The sequence below is a fragment of the Paroedura picta genome, chromosome 8, assembly GCF_049243985.1.
Source record: "Paroedura picta isolate Pp20150507F chromosome 8, Ppicta_v3.0, whole genome shotgun sequence".
In the NCBI taxonomy this organism is placed as follows: Eukaryota; Metazoa; Chordata; class Lepidosauria; order Squamata; family Gekkonidae; genus Paroedura; species Paroedura picta.
The window spans coordinates 55,419,577-55,438,502 of record NC_135376.1 but is presented as its reverse complement, the minus strand read 5'-3'; the positions used below and the strand labels follow the sequence as shown (position 1 = coordinate 55,438,502).

The 18,926-nt window shown below is 43.9% G+C and overlaps 1 long non-coding RNA gene across 1 annotated transcript; it reads right to left on the bottom strand.

The window, feature by feature from the left end:
* Positions 1–1,251: 1,251 nt before the first annotated feature.
* LOC143843574 (uncharacterized) lies at positions 1,252–16,888 on the bottom strand. Its single transcript, XR_013233600.1, has 3 exons — positions 16,498–16,888; positions 9,363–9,461; positions 1,252–8,056 (listed from the first exon to the last, which is right to left on the bottom strand). It is a non-coding gene; the product is annotated as an uncharacterized LOC143843574 (long non-coding RNA).
* Positions 16,889–18,926: the final 2,038 nt, after the last annotated feature.

Genomic DNA, 18,926 nt, shown 5'->3' with positions numbered 1-18,926 from the left:
GGAAGCTGAAGATGGCCCTGAATTAAAGAGGAAATCACAGACACAGATAACTAGATAGTCTCCATTCTCTCAGGCAGATTAGAATCAGAACTCTGTAGTGGGAGAGACCAAAAAGATAATTCAATGCCCTGTGAGCATTATGCAAACATTCCAAATGCTACAAGCTAAAAATATCACAGAATTCTTTCGGTGGGCTACTGAGGTGACAAACTACCAACTCGACATCCTGAACATGCATGAGAACTCTTCTAAACAAACAAGTGTGTCATGCTGAAAATAGAAATCTCCCATGTATATATTATATCATTATGTAGCAGTGGTGCTAACTCTGGATTACTGCATTCTCTCCATCCGTAATACGTAATTCAGTATATGACTTGGACTAACCCACGAGCACAGCTTTTCAAGGACCAAGAACCCAGCAGTAATAAAAAGACTGGTAATCCCATCTTCCATGAAGCGGTTACACCTTATTTCACAACTGATCCTGTTCAATAAAAGTTGTGACTGCTTCAGCTGCCTGTGTCCCTAGCAGACGCAGGACTAGCATTGCCTTTTCTACAATAGTTGCCTCTAGGATGCAGCAGACGCACTGAAAAAAGGGACCAGTGAGTTTTTCATAACACTGAAATGGTGAAGGAATGAAGAGGAAGCAACCCAAGGTTCTTCTGATTCTCTCCATCCATAATGGCTTCTAGCTTGATGACAGAGCCAGCAATTGGGCTACCTGAAGTGGAAGAAGAAGACGAGTTGGTTTTTATATGCCACTTTTCACTACCCAAAGACCTCTCAAAGTCCTAACAGCAGCCTGCTCTTTTTTTTCCTCCTTCAGGGAGCAAAGGTATGGAACAGGGGGTGGATCCATGGGACCTGGGGCAGCTGCCCTTGTTGTTCATGTGCTAAGACTTCCCCGGCAGTAACCTCAGCTATAACATGGAATAAACTCTGAGTCCGATAGCACCTTTAAGACCAACAAAGATTTATTCAAGGCATAAGCTTTCAAGTGCCTGAGGAAGAGTGCATGCACTCAAAAGCTCATGCCTTGAATAAAACTTTGCTGGTCCTTTGAGGTGCCATTGGACTCAAATTTTGTTCCGCTACTTTAGACCAACACAGCTACTCACTTGAATCTTTCTTTATGGAATAAACTCACCAGCCTATCTGTTTGGAAAAGTTTTCCCTATAACGGTCATGATTAAGAAATGCTGTGTTGAATCCAGGGATGCACGAGCAGAAAGGAAAATTGACGCAGCACAGTTCAGCTTGCCCAAGCAATAGTGCAATGGCTGCATCAAGTTGCAACATAGAGCATTGCATTTCAATATAATTTTTAATGAAATAACATGCCAGGGTTAGTGCTGAAATTCAGAAACCAAAATTCTGGGCTCAGAGTTTACAAACTACGTTTTGCTGACTGGCTGGGCCCATAGATGAGCTGACTTCCAAGCAGAGGGCCATTCAGTGCTAAGAAACACCAGAAGAAGGATGAGAGGCAGCCAAGATTCCACTTACAGTTATAGTCACACCTGTGTGACAGAGCTTCAGGAGGACAAGGGGCAGAGAAGAGATAAACGAAAGCAGGAGAAGATAGATGGACTACTAGTGTACAGCCCCTGATCACACCAAGGAAGCTCTTTTCACTCTTGCGCTCTTAGCTTTGGGATTTCTTGGAAACCCTTAGCCATTCTTACACTTGGGCTACATCTTAATTCCAAAAAGTAACTATGAGCACATGATACCAAACTCACGAGGAGATGACATCTAAATACTCAAACCAAGGTAATAAATGATTTTTAATTGCTGGTATCCTCAAGAATTATATTTTAATTACTATCTGAAAGGATAGGTTAAGTATTAGAGTGAGAGGATCCCATTTCCATTGTTTTTTTCTTTTCATCCTTGCTCAGTCCGTTGTGTTTCCATAAACTTTTCATAAAGAAAGAACACTTTCTTATTCAGTGTCTTCATGTTTTAACACAGCTAGATTGTTCTCCGTGACCCAGCTCAAAGCCCCTGTTCAGCCCACAAGTACCAACAGCAGAAGAGGGAGGGGCAGTGATTAGCCCTGCCCACCTAGAGTGTTCCACTAAGCAGGAATCTCCTCAGCAGAAAGGGCAAAAAGAGAAGGAGACCAAACGCAGAGTGAAGGCTTTGACAGCAAAGTGTCCTGAGTTCAAGCACACAGGAGGCAGAGACCCTAATAATTAGCTTGATTGTTGCCATGATATCCAGAGTGACACAGAGAGAGAAAATATCAGGGGCTAAAGAAAGTGAAGACCCACTGAACAGACAACCTGAGATGGCTGCGTGATTTTCTCATGCCCACATGGGAAGGATGTATTAATTTATTATTTAACAAATGGTGTGTGTAGTCAGGAGACCCGAAGACTGCCTGGCAGCCAGGCAAGGGACAATCAGATGTGGTTTTACCATTGCCTGCCTCTGTGTCATGATCCCTAGTGTTTCATAGAGGAAACTCCATCCAAATTCTTGAAGGCCTCCCATCCAAATACTAGAAAGGGTCAGCCCTGCTAGTTATCAAAGTGCCAGGCAGGGCAGGAGTAAGCATTTGTGAGACTATTTCCCCATGTTGATTTCATTTACTTTTGCCATTGTATCAAAGGGGTATCTTGTGCCATATCTTATGTATGCAGAAAAGATAAGGGAGATGCAATTGCTTTTTCATGGCACAAACTATCAGTAAGGAGCAACTGTAGTGCCTCTTTTTGCACAAGGATTGTTACACATGCAGAAATCTTCCATGCGATCCAACCCACTGAGAGCCTGGGGTGAACACATTTTAGTCCTTTTTTCAGAAGAAAGTTGATTGCCTTCAGATTCCAGGGACCAAGATATAGAAATCAAAACGCTGATTTGCATCCCAGCTGGAAAGTGAATTATTGGTTTTTATTTATTTATTTATTTGATGTACAATTACATGTCTGTCGAATGCATAAAGGGGACTGAATTGTCATTGCTGAGAATCTTGGAGACATATTCTCAAGTCTGGCTACATTCCACAGAGGAAGGAAAAGCTGGCTTCAAAGTTCTAACAGCCCTAAACAACAACATCTTAAAGATGATGACTCAGTGTTTTGACAAGGTTTTTAAAATATTTTACACATGAGCATATGAACAAATTTCAATCTGGGCTTCATACGGAAATAAGCTTGTTCTTCTCAGACATACGTCTGCCATTCTTTGCCTTCTGGGGCCTATTAATATAATGTTTATGCATTTCATAGCAAAGCAAAAGAAAATACTTTTGAGCCTGGCCTGAAAATTTGGGTGTAACTTCAAATAAACACAAACAAGAGTGCAATGAGACTGGGAATAAATCATAGAAGAATGGCTTAATGAAATGATGAGAGTATGACATTATCTTCCCTCCATCATCCTATTACCTCTTTCTCCTTCTTCAGCTCCACTTTAATGACATCTTTATAGTACTTGTTGGAATTCAAAAAATCTAGAATAAATGATTTTTAGACGAATGCAAGCTGGGGAGATAGCCTTTTCTGTTAGGCTTTCGCTTAGTTAACCAATGAAGATGCTTCCTCAGTGGTCATTGTGGAAGCATGGATGGCTGGTGACTGCCAGAATCCAGAAAGATTGTAGCCAGAGAAAGAGGCCCAAATACGGTTTTGTATAGCTGGCAGCCAGGGAGGAGCCATGGGTCCTAGGGGAATGCTGACAAAGAATGCTGTTTTTAGAGACAGTCTCTCCACTGTTGTATCGGTGTTAATCAGTAGATATGAAAACATCATTGGCCTCTAGTGGTCTCCTCACAAGAGAGCCCAGGCAAGCCCAATCCTGTCAAATCACAGGAGCTAAGCAGGACTCACCCAGGCTAGTATTTGAAAGGAAGACCTCCAAGGATTTAGGTCGTAGTTCCTCCAAGGTCATGGCACAAAGTCAGGCAATGGCAAATTACCTCCAAACATCCCCTTCCAGGCTGCCAGACAATCCTCGGATCTCCTATGCTACACACATCATATGATGATTAAATAAATTCATCCTCAAAAGAAAACTCAGTGTAAAAGACTTCAAAAAATTTCCCACAGTTTGAAGGAAATGAAGAGTATGAAACTATAGGAATGCAATGAAATTAGATTAAATGTTACTAATTCAGTTATCCAACAAGCACCTATTTTATTGACAACTTCCACAATAGATTAGGAAATAAGGACCTACATCTAAGAACCATGAATCAAGGGGACGGGGTGTCTTAGAGCAATGGAGCACATTTTCTATCATTTGGATACCTTTTTCCACACTAATTTGCCTGGTCAAAAACTCTGCAGCATTAGCTCCAATATCCCTACCTCCTGTAGAGGATTCTGGGATAAGATCTAAAGTGCAGCCCCAGTTTGTGTTGAACCGAGCTGTCTTTTAGGCAGCTTGTCCACCATTAGTGGTTCCTTATCAAGTAACCCTAGGATATTTAGGAATACAGTCTGAAAACCACCACTATACAGTACCATACTCTGCAAACTGAATAGTTGATCTACTCCCTTTAAGACAAACGGCAGTCAATTCTTCCTCGGAATCTCAACGGGAACCTAATCCCTGACAGCCCCTATTGTTGCCCTGGGCCCTATAACCTTTCCATTAGGAGCAGGAGTGTTCCAGGTTCTCTCTTTTCAGAAACTCATTCTTTTCTGAATGCACAACAGCTAGAGTGCTTTTAATACAGATATCTAGCCAACAAAAAGGTCAGATGCGTAGGTGATAGGTAAAGCGGTATGAGTTACATATTAACTCCAAGGGAGTTTGCCTGGGTGTAATTTATACTCACAAAACAACCAAAGTGTGATCAGCGCAGAGTGTTCTATCTAGCCGCCATCGCCAGGACTCACGTTGTGTGTTGTGTTATTCCCTCGGATTGTTCTGTTGTGTAATACTATCCCACAAACATCTGCACATTGGCAACAATGATCTGTGTTAGAGCTAGAGGGGAGGTTGTAATTCGTGGTGCTTCACCATCTGTCCTTGCAGTCTTGACTTGCCCGATCTGCTTGGGAATCATTACACACAAGCAAAACACATTCTAGTTTAACCACAGCTAGAATCCAGCTTCATGGCCACTTCTTTGGAAGAGTTTCCAGGAAATAGAGACTATATTAATGTCCATACAGGTAACAGCTCCAGGTAGAAATTAACAAGTACAATTTAAAAGAAAAAAATCAAGGTAATTATGAAACCCTTGGTTTTAGAAGTAGAAGGTTTGTGGGCATGGACCAGGCCTGTAGCCAGAAATTTTTCATTGGAGAGGATTTTTTGGTTAAGGAGACACACTATAATACACTGGAGAGCAGTCTATTACACGTGCATACAGAACGGTTCTGCACCTGAAATCTAGAGCTTGTTTTTGTCCACTTCGAATTATGAACCTATCCGTTTTCTGACAAGAAAATATAGACATTGCTGAACTGTTGCCAAATGAGAACCCAATGATGCAAACCAGAGTTATACATTTTAAAAACACATTTCACATATTTACAGAAAGAAAGGAGAATCCATGGAAATTACACACATGCACAATTCTAATGTATTTCCTTTAATGTTGTGGTCCCCACTTTTTAAAAGCCTCTTTAGCAATCTGTTTTAACCTCTCGCTCTGATGGAGGGCTGCCAAAATAGGGGAAAGAGAGTCCAGTCCTCTTTTCTATATTTAACAGCAGCCTGATCTGAAGACATCACAAACCAAGAAGAAAAGACCTATCCTTATGGCATTAAACAATAATGAAGAATGATTTTAAACAATGCCCTTACTTGTGTTAACTTTCAGTTTATTTCATTCCAAGGACATCAGCCAGAATGGTTTTTCTAGATAAACTCTGTTGGTGGCAGGGCAATACAAATGTATTGCCCATACATCCTAAACATCAAGTTGCTGCTACACAGAAGCAAGGCCAAGAACTAGAGGTATGCACCTCCGGAAAAACCCCTGTAGAAGTAAAGCAATCCCAGCCTGAATACACATGAAATACCAGATGATATTATTTTCAGGAATACCATGAAAAACTTCCATTGTCCCTTTTAATTAGTTAAACCTCTGTTACAAGGCGGGACTTACTTACTTACTTACTTACTTACTTACTTACTTACTTACTTACTTATGCTGGCCAGCTAACAACCTCAGGCATATTCAAGGCAAACCAAAAGCACCCTAACTCCCATGGATGACAGGAAAGGAGACACTTGCCTCCGAAACTCAATAGGAAGGTGGTGTGCATAACTCTGCAGCTGGGTCAGTCTCACTGAGGCCATGATCTAACAAGAGTTTCTGGAGAGGAAGCCCCATTGAATAAAATGGCTTACTGCCCAGTAGACCTCCAAGTAGGCATATTTGGCACAGCATTGTTTATCTTTATGTCTCATAAGAGAAGAAGGGCAAGTCTTCTTCTTTAAAAGTTACAGGTAATTAAGATATAAGAGGGGAGAAAATGAGCTGACATCAGCTGCCGGCACCAACAAGCAGGCTGCATTCCATAGCCTTGCTAGGTTGCATGCAGAATTCCTTCCTCAAGTGGAAGAAGGCAGGTCATTCAGGGATTGCTGGAATGTCCCATTTGAATCAGAGCCTGAGACAATGCCACGTTGCCACCCCCGGGATGAGTGAAGACAATGGTAGGAGTTGCAGTAAGTTACTGTTCTCTTCATAGCTGTGACGTCTTCATGCAGCAGCTGCTGGAGGCCAAATGTAGTGAGTGAGTGTTTCCAGCTGGGAGAGTTTGGTGTCTGTTAGGCAGCACCCAGGGTAGGCTGGACTTGAGGCACTAAAACATCTCGAACAGTGCACGTGAGTGCCAGGCTCATTTGCTCATGCGAGCATCTTGGCTCAGTTGTGTGTGTTTGTGTTCCTCTGCAGCTGGCCAGCCAGCACCTGTCTGTTGTTTTGCAGCCACCATTGCTTTTCCCAGCACAGGGTGCTCCTGGATCCCAGCCCAACTGTTCTAATTATTTCAATCTGCCGTTGGTATCATGGATAAGGGGACCACTTTCAGTGTTTGGTGAGGGGGCAAGACCCATTTGAGATGGGGCGTTGTCCTTGTGAGCCACCTCTCCCATGGCCATGGGTCTGTTATGAACACAACTGTTTACTTTCTTGTCTGCTGAAAAAATACTAATTAAATTGAGCACCCTGGCAAACTGAACCCTTCTTCCTGCAAATCTATAAATCAGACATTCCCGTTTGCTTAGTACAAGACTTTGCTATTCTGGTTGCTCTGGTGTATCGTCTATCTGTGTTGACAAAAACATCAATGATGGTCACAGAGGTACTATTAATGGATGATTGTTCTACCAAAACCGCTGGATGATTGCCCCCTGTTTTTATTCTATTATTTTAATTGCTAAACATAGGCTGTCATCTGGACCAATTCCAACAGCTAAATGTGTGGGGAGGAGTTTTAATTGTGCACCACCATTTTATTATAGAGTTGGGGATTTTTTTTTAGGATCATTATTAAGCATTATGTGGTTTTAGATTGGATATCTGTTTTGTGTTATTTCTTGTGAACCTCCACAAGCCAACTCGCTGGGAGTGGAGGTCTACAAATCCTAACATAAACAAACAAATAAATAAATAAAATCCTAGAAACTTGGAGGATCGTGATTAATTGGATATTTATTTATTTATTTATTTATTTATTTATTTATTTATTTATGTATTTATGTATTTATGTATTTATGTATTTATGTATTTTATATTTATAAATAAATGTATTTATTTATATTTCTATACCGCCCATTTCTTTGCAGCTCTGGGCAGTTTACTTTGAACATTCTATAACTTACAAGGAACCTTATACAGACTGTAACATCAAAGCAACTTTCAGTAAAACATCAAAAGATTACAATACCACATTTATAATATAAATAACAATTAACAGTAACATTGGAAGATTAATTATTTCATTATTATAATTATTATTTGTGGTGACAAAGTGAAAATTCAGGGGACTGACATACTTGGTGGGCAATGTAACTTGTGAATGGGTCTGTTTCTGATATTCTTCAGGATTTCAGGCTTGCCATTTCTTGGTTCCATCTACAATCAAAAATGTTCCAGAAGCTGCATAAATGTTGGAAATGTCTTTGAAAATTCACAAGCCTGGTCTGTCACACAAAGACTCTAAACTTACTATGGTTCCCCATTCTCATCAAATTGTCAGAGTTCTCTTATTAGAATCATAGAATAATAGAGTTGGAAGGGACCTCATAGGTCATCTAATCCAACCCACTGCACTATGCAGGATACTCACATCCCAATCGCTCATCTACTGTAACCTGCCACCTCCTTGAACCTTCTCAGAATCCGTCAGATGGCTATCCAGCCTCTGTTTAAAAATCTCCAAAGATGGAGAACTCACCACCTCCCAAGGAAGCCTGCTCTACTGAGAAACCACTCTAACTGTCGGGAACTTCTTCCTGATGTTTAGACAGAATTTCTTTTGAATTAATTCCATTCCATTGGTTCTGGTCCGTCCCTCTGGGGCAAGAGAGAACAACTGTGCTCCATCCTCTATATCAGGGGTAGTCAACCTGTGGTCCTCCAGATGTTCATGGATTACAATCCCCATGAGCCCCTGCCAGCAAATGCTCATGGGAATTGTAGTCCATGAACATCTGGAGGACCACAGATTGACTATCCCTGCTCTAAGTGAGGCCGAACCACAGCAGAGCAGACAAAAAGCAATCACTTTCTCTAGCACAAACATTCAGAGTGAATAAGTGCCACCCAAGGCTCATCAAATGAAACAGGAAATAAAAGAAGAAGAAAAGTTGATTCTTATATGCCTACAGGAAATACTCTGAAGTCCAACAGTTCCAAAGAATGTTTTACAGTTCCTATATGGGGAAATCCTGTACAGGATAAATAAATCCTGTAAAAAATAAATACCCCCCCCCCAAATAAAGATCCTGTATGGGATGCAGCAAAAGTGCTCATTTTCCCACCCTGGTTTCCTATGCATTGACTACCTGACCCCTGTACTTGCTGCAACAGTCATAGCATACTTTGTAAATGATAGTTGTTTCCTACTTGGAGATTGTTTCTGTTCAATACAAAGGTCATCAGTGAGTATAAAGTAGTCTAAAGGGATCCAGATTGAAATTCAAGGACAGGCAAAGAAACAGGTATAAAACTAGTAGACTCAACAAAATTGTGAATAGAAACAAAACTCTATACAAATCAGTAGCCTATTCATGGAAAAAAGACCAGTGCAGTATAATTTCTTGGAATGAGAACAGTCCTCTATGATCCCAAGGGTGGGGTAACCAACGAGATATGTTTTAGAATGTTCTGTGGGGAAAACCTTGATCCAAAATCCACCAGGCCTCAACAGGCCTCTTACCTTCTTTCTTTGTATCCTTGGCCTGTAATTGTTTTCTTAACTCCATTTCACAACACCTTTGGCTTCACCTCTGTGAAGTGCCATTTCCTAAGGTTCTGCCTATGTAAAAATGGGAGAGGCTGGTTTGTCAGTATGTCAGTTATTTCATGACCAGATTTAGACTGTTTAGAAGTCTACTATGGCACATAGTGTAGAAAGCTGTGTTGTACTGCAAATCTGTCAGAATCATCAGAATGTTACCTTTTAATTATTTTAATGCCCTTTTTAGCTTCTTGCAGTTTGCGGGGAAAAAAAGCCTTGAAAGCCTTCAAGAAATAATTACTAAGGGTTCTGAAAACAGTCTGGAGGGCAGAGTTTTCAGTTGTAGGGTATCCTCATTTTTAGGTATGGGATTTATTAGCCTACCCTAACAGTGCATCCTGAACAGAGTTATACCATTCTAAATCCATTGACATCAGTGGGCTTAGAAGGGTGCAACTCTGCTTCTAACTGCTTCTAGCTGCTCCAAACCCACAGCTAGAGCAATATGTATTTAAGATTCCACCATCACAACCGACAAGACAGTAATGAGCACATCTCACTTACAACCTCATTATTTTAACTGTGGCTGTCATGGATTGGGCCTGGGATCTTCTGCAGGCAAACATATTCTCTAACACTGAGGCATAACCCATGGACCTGAGTGAAGAATCTATGCTGAGAATCTCCGTTTCCTTTTTCTTTTTTAAGTTTCTAGTCCTGATAATGTATACATGTTTAGGCAGTGTTTAGTGCAATCTCAGTTACAGAGTGGTGTCTGAGAACAACTTACAATGATCTGGAGGAGGTATTTTCAATGCCGTGGATGGACCATGCCTAAAACTAGCAGAATTAAAAAGGGTAAAATCAGTAAGTGACTTGATGCTGTGGGGTTGTGGTATAGAAGCCAATTTGAGCACATTTTGGTCCTGTGTCACATTTTAAAGACATGGCCACTCTCTTAGGAGCCACTGCAATATCTTGAAACTGAAAGTGAAAGGTCAAGATCATAGCATAATGTTATAGTGTTATAACATTACTACATTTGCTAAGAAAAGGAGTTCTGTTGCTGACAAAGTAGCCAATAACACCTTTATTGTGCTTCATAATTATTGAATAACAGTTTGATGAATTGATGTATCCTGTTCAACAACCATCAGCTGTTTTCTCAGCCGCCAACTAAGGAGGAGTGGGAGATCTTAGAAAGGGCAGTAACCATGTTGTACCTTATGATACATTCAGGCTTTTTTACAATGTTATGATGTTACTGCATATGCGCAAAAACAAAGGAGGTTTGAAATGCCAAAGGACATGACATAACACAGTTGCATAAGCCCCTTTAAAAGGAAGTGTGGAACACATGGGGAAGGCTGAAGCCAATTTTTTTTAAACCTCCCAGAATTAAACGCCTTTTTGCAGAATCAGTGCTGCAAAGTCGAAGTATCAGCTAGCAATTCAACTTGCTTTTAAAAATATGTACAGCCCGTCATAGTGATAACATTTTAACAGTAGTGTGTCAGATTTCCAAAGGACAAAGCTGGCATTCAAGGTTGCCTAACTGATTCCCATTAATGTTATGGAATGGCTCTATTCTCCATTTGTTTCCTGCATGTTGTACTTTCCCCATGACATTACTAAAGGCAATTTTCAAGGCTCATTGCTGTTAGGCCCAAGATCATTCATTTGGGGGGAGGAACTTCTGACCTGTTCTTCCCGGAGTGACACTGACTCCTCCCCTTTCCATCTTAAAGAACACAATCTAGTTATTCTTCAGTTGTATGCAACAAGTATGGAAACAATGAAACCCATATGTGCAATTTGTTCATGAATTTGGCCTTTAATTCAAAGAAGCCTGCTGAGAACCATTTCCTATGAGCAAGAGAAACAGAGAAAGAACTCTTTGGGGGAAAGAAAGGAGTTTTTTTTTAAGCCATGAGAGCACTTACAAAATCATTAGACCCCCACATAAAGTCACAAGAAAGAGCAGAAGAGGTTCATTATGATGATAGATTATTAGAAATTCATAAATTAAATGCCTGAAACTTCTCACAATGCAGAGTATGTTCGTCTTGAGTCACACACCCTACACAGCTGCACTGATTATTTGTTTGCAATTTCAAATGAGCCGTATGAGGAGTAGTTTTGCATTCAGCCGTGTGGCTGGTTGGGTACCCACTGCCGATGCATCGATCAGTTTGCTGATTTTCTTTGATTATATGCCATTCTGGACATACAACAACACCAGCTTTAATATCCCTCTGTGCCTATGTGGAGCTGCTGTCCCTACACAGCTGGTCATATTAGTCAGTCCACATTGTTCATTTCGTTGGCATATGCTCCAGACTTACTGGATGAAATTTCAGTTCCCAGGCAGCAGCATGAGAACACACAAAGTATTTGTGGTCCAGTCTAGAACACTTGGTTAACATGCACACTTTTGGCTTTGTACGTCAGGCAAACAATAAGAAGACATCTGGAATACTGTCAAGAAGCCCTGAAGCTTCTCCACCACCATCACAGTGTAGGGGAGGAGGGAGAGCCAAGCACTTCTAATCTAATATATATATATATTAGTTCAGTTCAGTTTAGTTTAGTTTGCTGAGCAGAATTTGCAGATCATACAGGATGATGAAGATAATCATGGGGAAGCACAACGTGAACAGCATGCACAAAATATGTTGTAATAGTGTTTAGAATAATTTTTAGAGTGAACTTTTTTAAAGACAAAGAGTTGGGTTTTATACCCCACTTTTATTTACCTTAAATAGTCTCCAAGTGGCCCACAATCATCTTCCCTTCCTCTCCCCCAACAGGCACTGTGTGAAGTAAGTGGGGCTGAGAGAGTTCTGAGAAAACTGTGACTGGCCCAGGGTCACCCAGCTGGCTGCATGTGGGAGAGCAGAGAATCACACGCAGTTCTCCAGCCTAGAGTTCACCATTCTTAATGACTATACTATGCTAGCTCTCATTATATATTTTTATTATTATTATTATTATTATTATTGTTATTATTATTATTATTATTATTATTATTATTATTATTATTATTCAATTTATTCCCGCCACTCCCTAAGCGGCTCGTGGTGGGTCACAATGTCTTAAAACCCCATTAAAAACTCCCATTAAAAGACTTAAAATCCATCACAACATGGCGGAAACAAAAAGATCCCTTTCCTACCCCCATTGCTGGGGGGGGGGGTGGAGAAGAAGGAGGTCAACAATGTTCAAAAAGCCCATCAGTGTACCTCGCTGACCCCAGCCTCAACCATGGACCTGGCGGAAGAGATCAGTTTTGCAGGCCCTGTGGAATACCGAAAGATCCCGCAGGGCCCGCAGCTCACCCGGGAGCTCATTCCACTAGGTGAGGGCCAGGACTGAAAAGGCCCTGGCCCTGGTAGAGGCTAGGTACGCTTCCCTAGGGCCAGGAACGACCAGTAGATTTTCACCCGCAGAGCACAGGGCCCTGAGGGGGGCATAGGGCAATAGGCGGTCCCTCAGGTATGTGGGTCCCAGCCCGCATAAAGCCTTAAAGGTTAAGACCAAAATCTTGAACCTGGTTTTAATTATGACCAGTCTCAAATATGAGGAATTTTAACAGTAATCATCAGTAGGTTTTGGTTCAGTGATGCATAGTTGTCGATACTTCCTCATATGCTGCAAATCAATGCACTGATTTGATAACGGGGTTATCCCCACTCCCAGCTATATAGGCGCCTAAGGATCCTGGGTTTAGTGGTTATGAGTACTGACTTCTAATCTGGTGAGCTGGGTTTGATTCTGCACTCCCCCACATGCAGCCAGCTGGGTGACCTTAGGCTCACCACAGCACTGAGAAAGCTGTTCCGACCGAGCAGTAATATCAGGGCTCTCTCAGCCTCACCCACCTCACAGGGTGTCTGTTGTGAGGAGAAGAAAGGGAAGGCAATGGTAAGCCTCTCTGAGATGCCTTTGGGTAGAGAAAAGCAGCATATAAGTACCAACCCTTTTTTTCTTGCTGGATGATTTTTCTTTGGTGTATGATGCAGAATAACTTGAACATCCATCTTGGGGAGAGTTCCGGACCACTCGGAGGTTTGTATGCCATTTCTCTTGCTTTAGAACCTGTTTGTGTCAACTCTTCAGAGACCTCCTGAAGTTGGCTCACAACTAAAACAATTCAATAAAACCATACAGCCAAACCAGCCAGAATGTTTAAAACATCTGTTCAGTCTTAGACCGAGGTATTACCTTGCCTTGACTGGGAGTGGGACACAGACTGGCACAGCTACCTCTGCCACACTTGGAAGAGAGCTAGCTTGTACCAGCAGCAACCTATCTCACCATGGAAGCATTTTACATGTCTCAGTTTCTCCATTCAATTCAATGGAGAAGCAACTTGGTGAATGCAAAGGAATGATGGCCATGGAGATGCTCCCTCTATTGGAATGAACAGAGAGCTCCGGTAAGAAAATACAGACTCCCTGGTGCTCGTTAGAGCAGTGGTAGTCAACCTGTGGTCCTCCAGATGTCTATGGACTACAGTTCCCATGAGAACTGTACAATTCATGGGAATTGTAGTCCATGGACATCTGGAGGACCACAGGTTGACTACCCCTGCGTTAGAGAGCAGTGAACTGGGATGTGATGTTGAAATGACATAAGTTTTCATGGGCATTTTTCTCCTTGTTCATCAAAAGCATGATGTGGATGAAAGAAGCGGAGGCAATGTGTATGCACATGGTTAGTATAAGCAAGAAGCTGGCTTCAGAACACTTGTGCCCTAAGAAATCTGAAATTCTTCTGAGTATTTCTATGTATTTCTGTTATTGCTGTCTGTAAAATTTCTTGGATATGGTCTTTACACTAAAATAAACCAGAATATTGAGACTCATGTTTCGAACTATTGACTTTGAATAAAAACTAGATGGCAGTAATGGTCTTTTAGGCTTCACTTGACCTTTTAACCTTAAAAGAAAAGTTTCCAAATACGTTGTGGTGCGATCTTCCAAATGCATCATTGAGATTGCCTCCATCGTGGTGTGCTTAAGGGGCTGTTTTCCCTTTCAAACAAAAAGTAATCCTATGAAGTTATTTTTAAAAACAAAGAAGGTGATGGCCATTTTTCCATTTACACCTTGCAGACTTTACAACAAGAAGCCTTGTGACACCCTGAAGACTAACCAATTGATTGTGGACATCACACCATTGTGCAGGCTTTTTTTTTACCCAGTCCATCTTTTCCCTTGTGTAACTGTAACCCCAGGCACTTGTTAGCAGAGTAAATAAGTCAAAGATATGCACACACTGTATTTTAGGATAAGGGAGGTGAAGGATTTATTTATGGGATGAAATCTGTGTTAGTGCAGGGAGAGATGGGGACAGCCCTATGAAGATAGGTTGAGGGACTTGGGAATGTTCAGCCTGGAGAAAAGGAGGTTGAGAGGGGACATGATAGCCCTCTTTAAGTATTTGAAAGGTTGTCACTTGGAGGAGGGCAGGATGCTGTATTAAAGGCTCCTGTGTGGTAGCGGAAAACATAGCAGCCACCAGGCACAGATCAAATACCAGGCGGCAGCATGGCTTAACAACCCTCGTGTGGAAAAGGTCCTAGCAATCCAGAAATTCAGCATAGTATTTCTAAGCATAGCGGTTCCCTTTAGCCATCATGATGGACATCTGTTGGCAGATCTGTCGTCCATGAATGAGCTTAATTTCCTGTTCAAGCCATCTAAGCCAATAGCCATTATCAGACCTCTTGGCAGTGAATTCCCTCAGTTAAGTACATTTCAGATGCAGTACCTCTCTACTGCCAATCCGTGTCATTATGTAATCACAATACAATGACAGAATGAGGAAAGAGACTGCATCATTTTGCCTGATGGTTTCTCTCCATACATTTTTTGATTGAAAAGAGGGGTGAATGTGCATGTTACTGTAGCATACATATCATGGTGTCATGGGGGTGTCCTTTCTCCCCAGGCCCAGAATAGTGTTGTGATCAGGCTTGTAGGAAGACTATTTGTTCAGGATTCACCAGAACTTCATCATCAGACTTTCAACCTGTTCAAACAGTGAATTGAGTCAGATCAGTTTGGAACCAGTGGTACAGAACTGCTTTTCTCTCTCTCTCTCTCCTCCTCTCTCTCTTTATCCCATCCCCACTTTTTGGCACAGGTCCCCTCTATTGCCTAAGCCCAGTTGAAATGAAATGTGCCTCCTCCTCTCCCTCATCTTCACCCTGTTCCAATAAATCAACCCCAAATCACCATCTCCTCCTAAGCCTCCGGGACTGGCTGGGGTATAGCCTGCAAGTTTTCCCTCCAGACAACAATTATGGGGAGAAACATCTGAATAAACACAGGATCATTTACTTAAGGAATTGACAGACCTTCCACTTGAGCTGCTTTAAATTATTTGATGCCACTTCTCTCCCCCCCCCTCGCTCGCTCTTTTCATAAAACGCATAATTATAGTCATTTAGCAAACCAAAGCAAGAATGACTGAGCAAGAGGAAGGAAAGTGGTGGTAATCAGATGCTGGGAGCCATACTCACAAACACAGAGAGCCCCCTCCCCCCTCCCATCTTGCTTGCCCTGGCATTACTGGGAATGCAGAAGGATAAGCTTTTGGCTGCTGTGAGCTGTTTCACTGACAACGGAGCAAGATTTGTGAGAAGGAACAAGCACCTGTCCAGGACTGGTAGGAGGTGGTCTTTGGGATGGCGCTGAGTCCCGGTTTACAGCCCAGGCCTACCCATGCTTGTCAGAAGAGAGTCCACCCAGGCCTCATTTGAAATGACTTTGAATTTCTGTGTCGCTTTTCCCAGGGTCAGCATATATAAGCGGGGGGGGGGGGGGGTCGCAACTTTTCCGAGCCATGAGCAGCAGAATCACAACCCCAAGAAATCCAAGTGCAGGAAGAGGAGCGGGACAGAGGAGAGAGAGAGAGAGAATAAAACCAATACTGCGGTGGCAGCTGCCGCCAAAGCAATGTTACTTTGATCTGCACAGCCACTCTGATCTCCAGTGGCCAATCAGAAGCTGTTCCAGACAAGAAGCTCTTCCCGCCCACTTTTTGCAAGCTCTTAGCAGCGGCAGGTAAGGAGCGGGCCACCCCCGCGGCGCCCACAGGAACTCACCTCACAGCAACAGGCTGGGAGCGAATACAGTGGGACAGGGGTACCATTTCTCGGTGCAAATGGCCGGCATGAGACGCTTCATACCCCAAGTCTTTAGGAAGAATCGGGCAGAGGCAGGACATCAGAGACATCCATTTTTGAACGCCCCCAAATCTGCGTCTCTCTCTCACACATGCACACATGCACAAACACGGTGTGATTGGACCACAGATTGTTTTGTCTTTGGCACCTGGAAAGCAGCGCTGCGCAAGCACCGTCCGGATCCCCGCCCAGGGCTCTTCGCCAGCCTTCCTCCTCCTCGGCCCGCATGTCAGCCGCAGCAGCTTCCTTGCATTTGCCTGAGGGTCGAGGCTAGCAAGACGGAGAGGCGGCCCTTCCGCTCCACTCTGCAAATTCACCCCCCCCCCCCCGCTTTTCAAAGTGCTTCCCCCCCCCCAAGATTCGGGAGGCGGGAGGCGGGAGATAAGAAGGCAAACTGCTGTGCCCGAATCACCCGGTGGAGCCTCCAGGCTGCCCCAGGGAACAGGGAGCCGTCTGAACAGGCTTGGTATAATTCGTGCAGCCAAATTCTGTGGCTGTTGACGCGAGATCAATTCACTGGTGTAAACGGCTGCCCTGCCCAAAGCACAGCCCCGAGCCTATTTAGCTGGGAGTCAGTCCACTGAGACTCATCAGACTTCTCCCCCCCACCACCACCACCACCCCCACCCCCACCCCCGGCCATGAGATCATCGACGCCCCACCCCCCAGCACCAAGGCAAAGAACTTGCAGTCTGATTCCACTCCGCGCCCCCCCCCCTACAAAAACAAAAGAAAAGAAAGCCTGACCAAAGATTTCCTCTTCTGTAAACGAGTGTTGCAGCCGGGTGGGACCACCTCAACCTGATCACGAGCATTATTCAGAAGTAAATACAAGATGAACGCTTCCCGCGCAAGCACGCTTTTTCGGCTACATGCTTGCCCAGGCCAGCATCCATCTTACAGAACACTTTGTTGGTCTCCCGGGCTCAGACTTTATCCTGCGGTTTCAGACCAACCCGGCCATCCACCTGACTCTATCAGAAGTAAATACAACAGCAATCCTGCGAGGTAGGCCGCCAGGTTGAGAGAGTGGCTTGCCAAGGTGGCCTGCCCAGTTTCTTTAAGAGGTCTCCCAGACACTAGCGAGATATTCTCTCCACGATCCTCCGCTCTCCACCTAAATCTATCTTGAAATATATCTCACTTTATTCCATTAAGGATCCCGCTTGCTTTTTCCCCGTTGCATTAAGCAAGATCTGTTGTCACGATTCCTGGGAAGACCCGCTGCCTTGCGCTGGATTCCTCCCCAAATGAGAAATGCGGTTACTCTTGGGGAAAGATCCCCGCCTTTCTAAAAACAAACCAAAAACACTCCAGAGGTTAGTATTCACATTTACTGGCAGAAGCCCCATTGATCGAGGCAGGGCTCACTTCTGAGGAAACCCTCACAGGATCGCCCCTACGAGAAAGGGATGGATCTTTTAGACATATTCCTGAGGGAGAAAAAGGTGTGTGGGATTTGGAGGGTCAGCCCAAACCACCTTTGTGGGGATGCCTTCCTCCACAAGACTCAAAGTGGCAAGCGAGGCTAGGAACCCAGGATCCTTGATCAGATCACCTCTCGCTCTCCTGGAGTCCACCGCCTTCCCTCTGGCGCGCTTGGATCCCAAATGCCCCGAAGCCCCAGCAGAGCCATCTCCTAGGATGAGAGCCCGGCCTTCTGGGGGCCACGTCCTGCTTAGAACCCCCTCCCCAGACAACACGGGAGGGGGAGAGGGAGAGTTTCCACAAATAGTGATCAAGCTAGGAAGGAAATGGCGATACCCGGGACTACATACCGAATCCTGGGTCCAGAGATGCAGGCACCTCCCCTACACACACCGTCTGCTCTCGAGGCTGGGGGTAGGGCAGCACCTGTTGGAAAGTTAGCCCGAAGTGGGTGACGCTTCCGAGGGCGCCTCCTCTGCCATTCGCTGGGTTAGGCGAGCTCGACCCACGCACGGATTCCAACCACGAGCTTCGTTGATTTTGGAGGGGGGGTGTGGGGGGGTCGCTTGGCATCTCCTCAGCAGTGTGTGTGTGGGGGGGGGGGGGTCACTTTCACAGATTTCCAGGGAAGGGACTTTCACAAGAGGCTGGGATTTCCCCCGGGAGCCAGCCCCATCGACCTTCAGTGGGATTGGCCGTTGAGCGAAGGATGGCATTTTCGGGAATAAAAGCAAGGGCTGCCTGACTTTCCGACCCAACCGCCGGGAAATGGCCGGATGCGGAGTCACCCCAGAGGTGGCCTCGGGGTCACTTCCCAGTAGGTTTGATCCCAGACTTCAAAAGAAGTCTGGCTCAAGGGATGCCAAGACCAAGTTGGCCAGCCAGTGCACAGGGCCAGGCCACCCTCGGTCCTTTTGCCT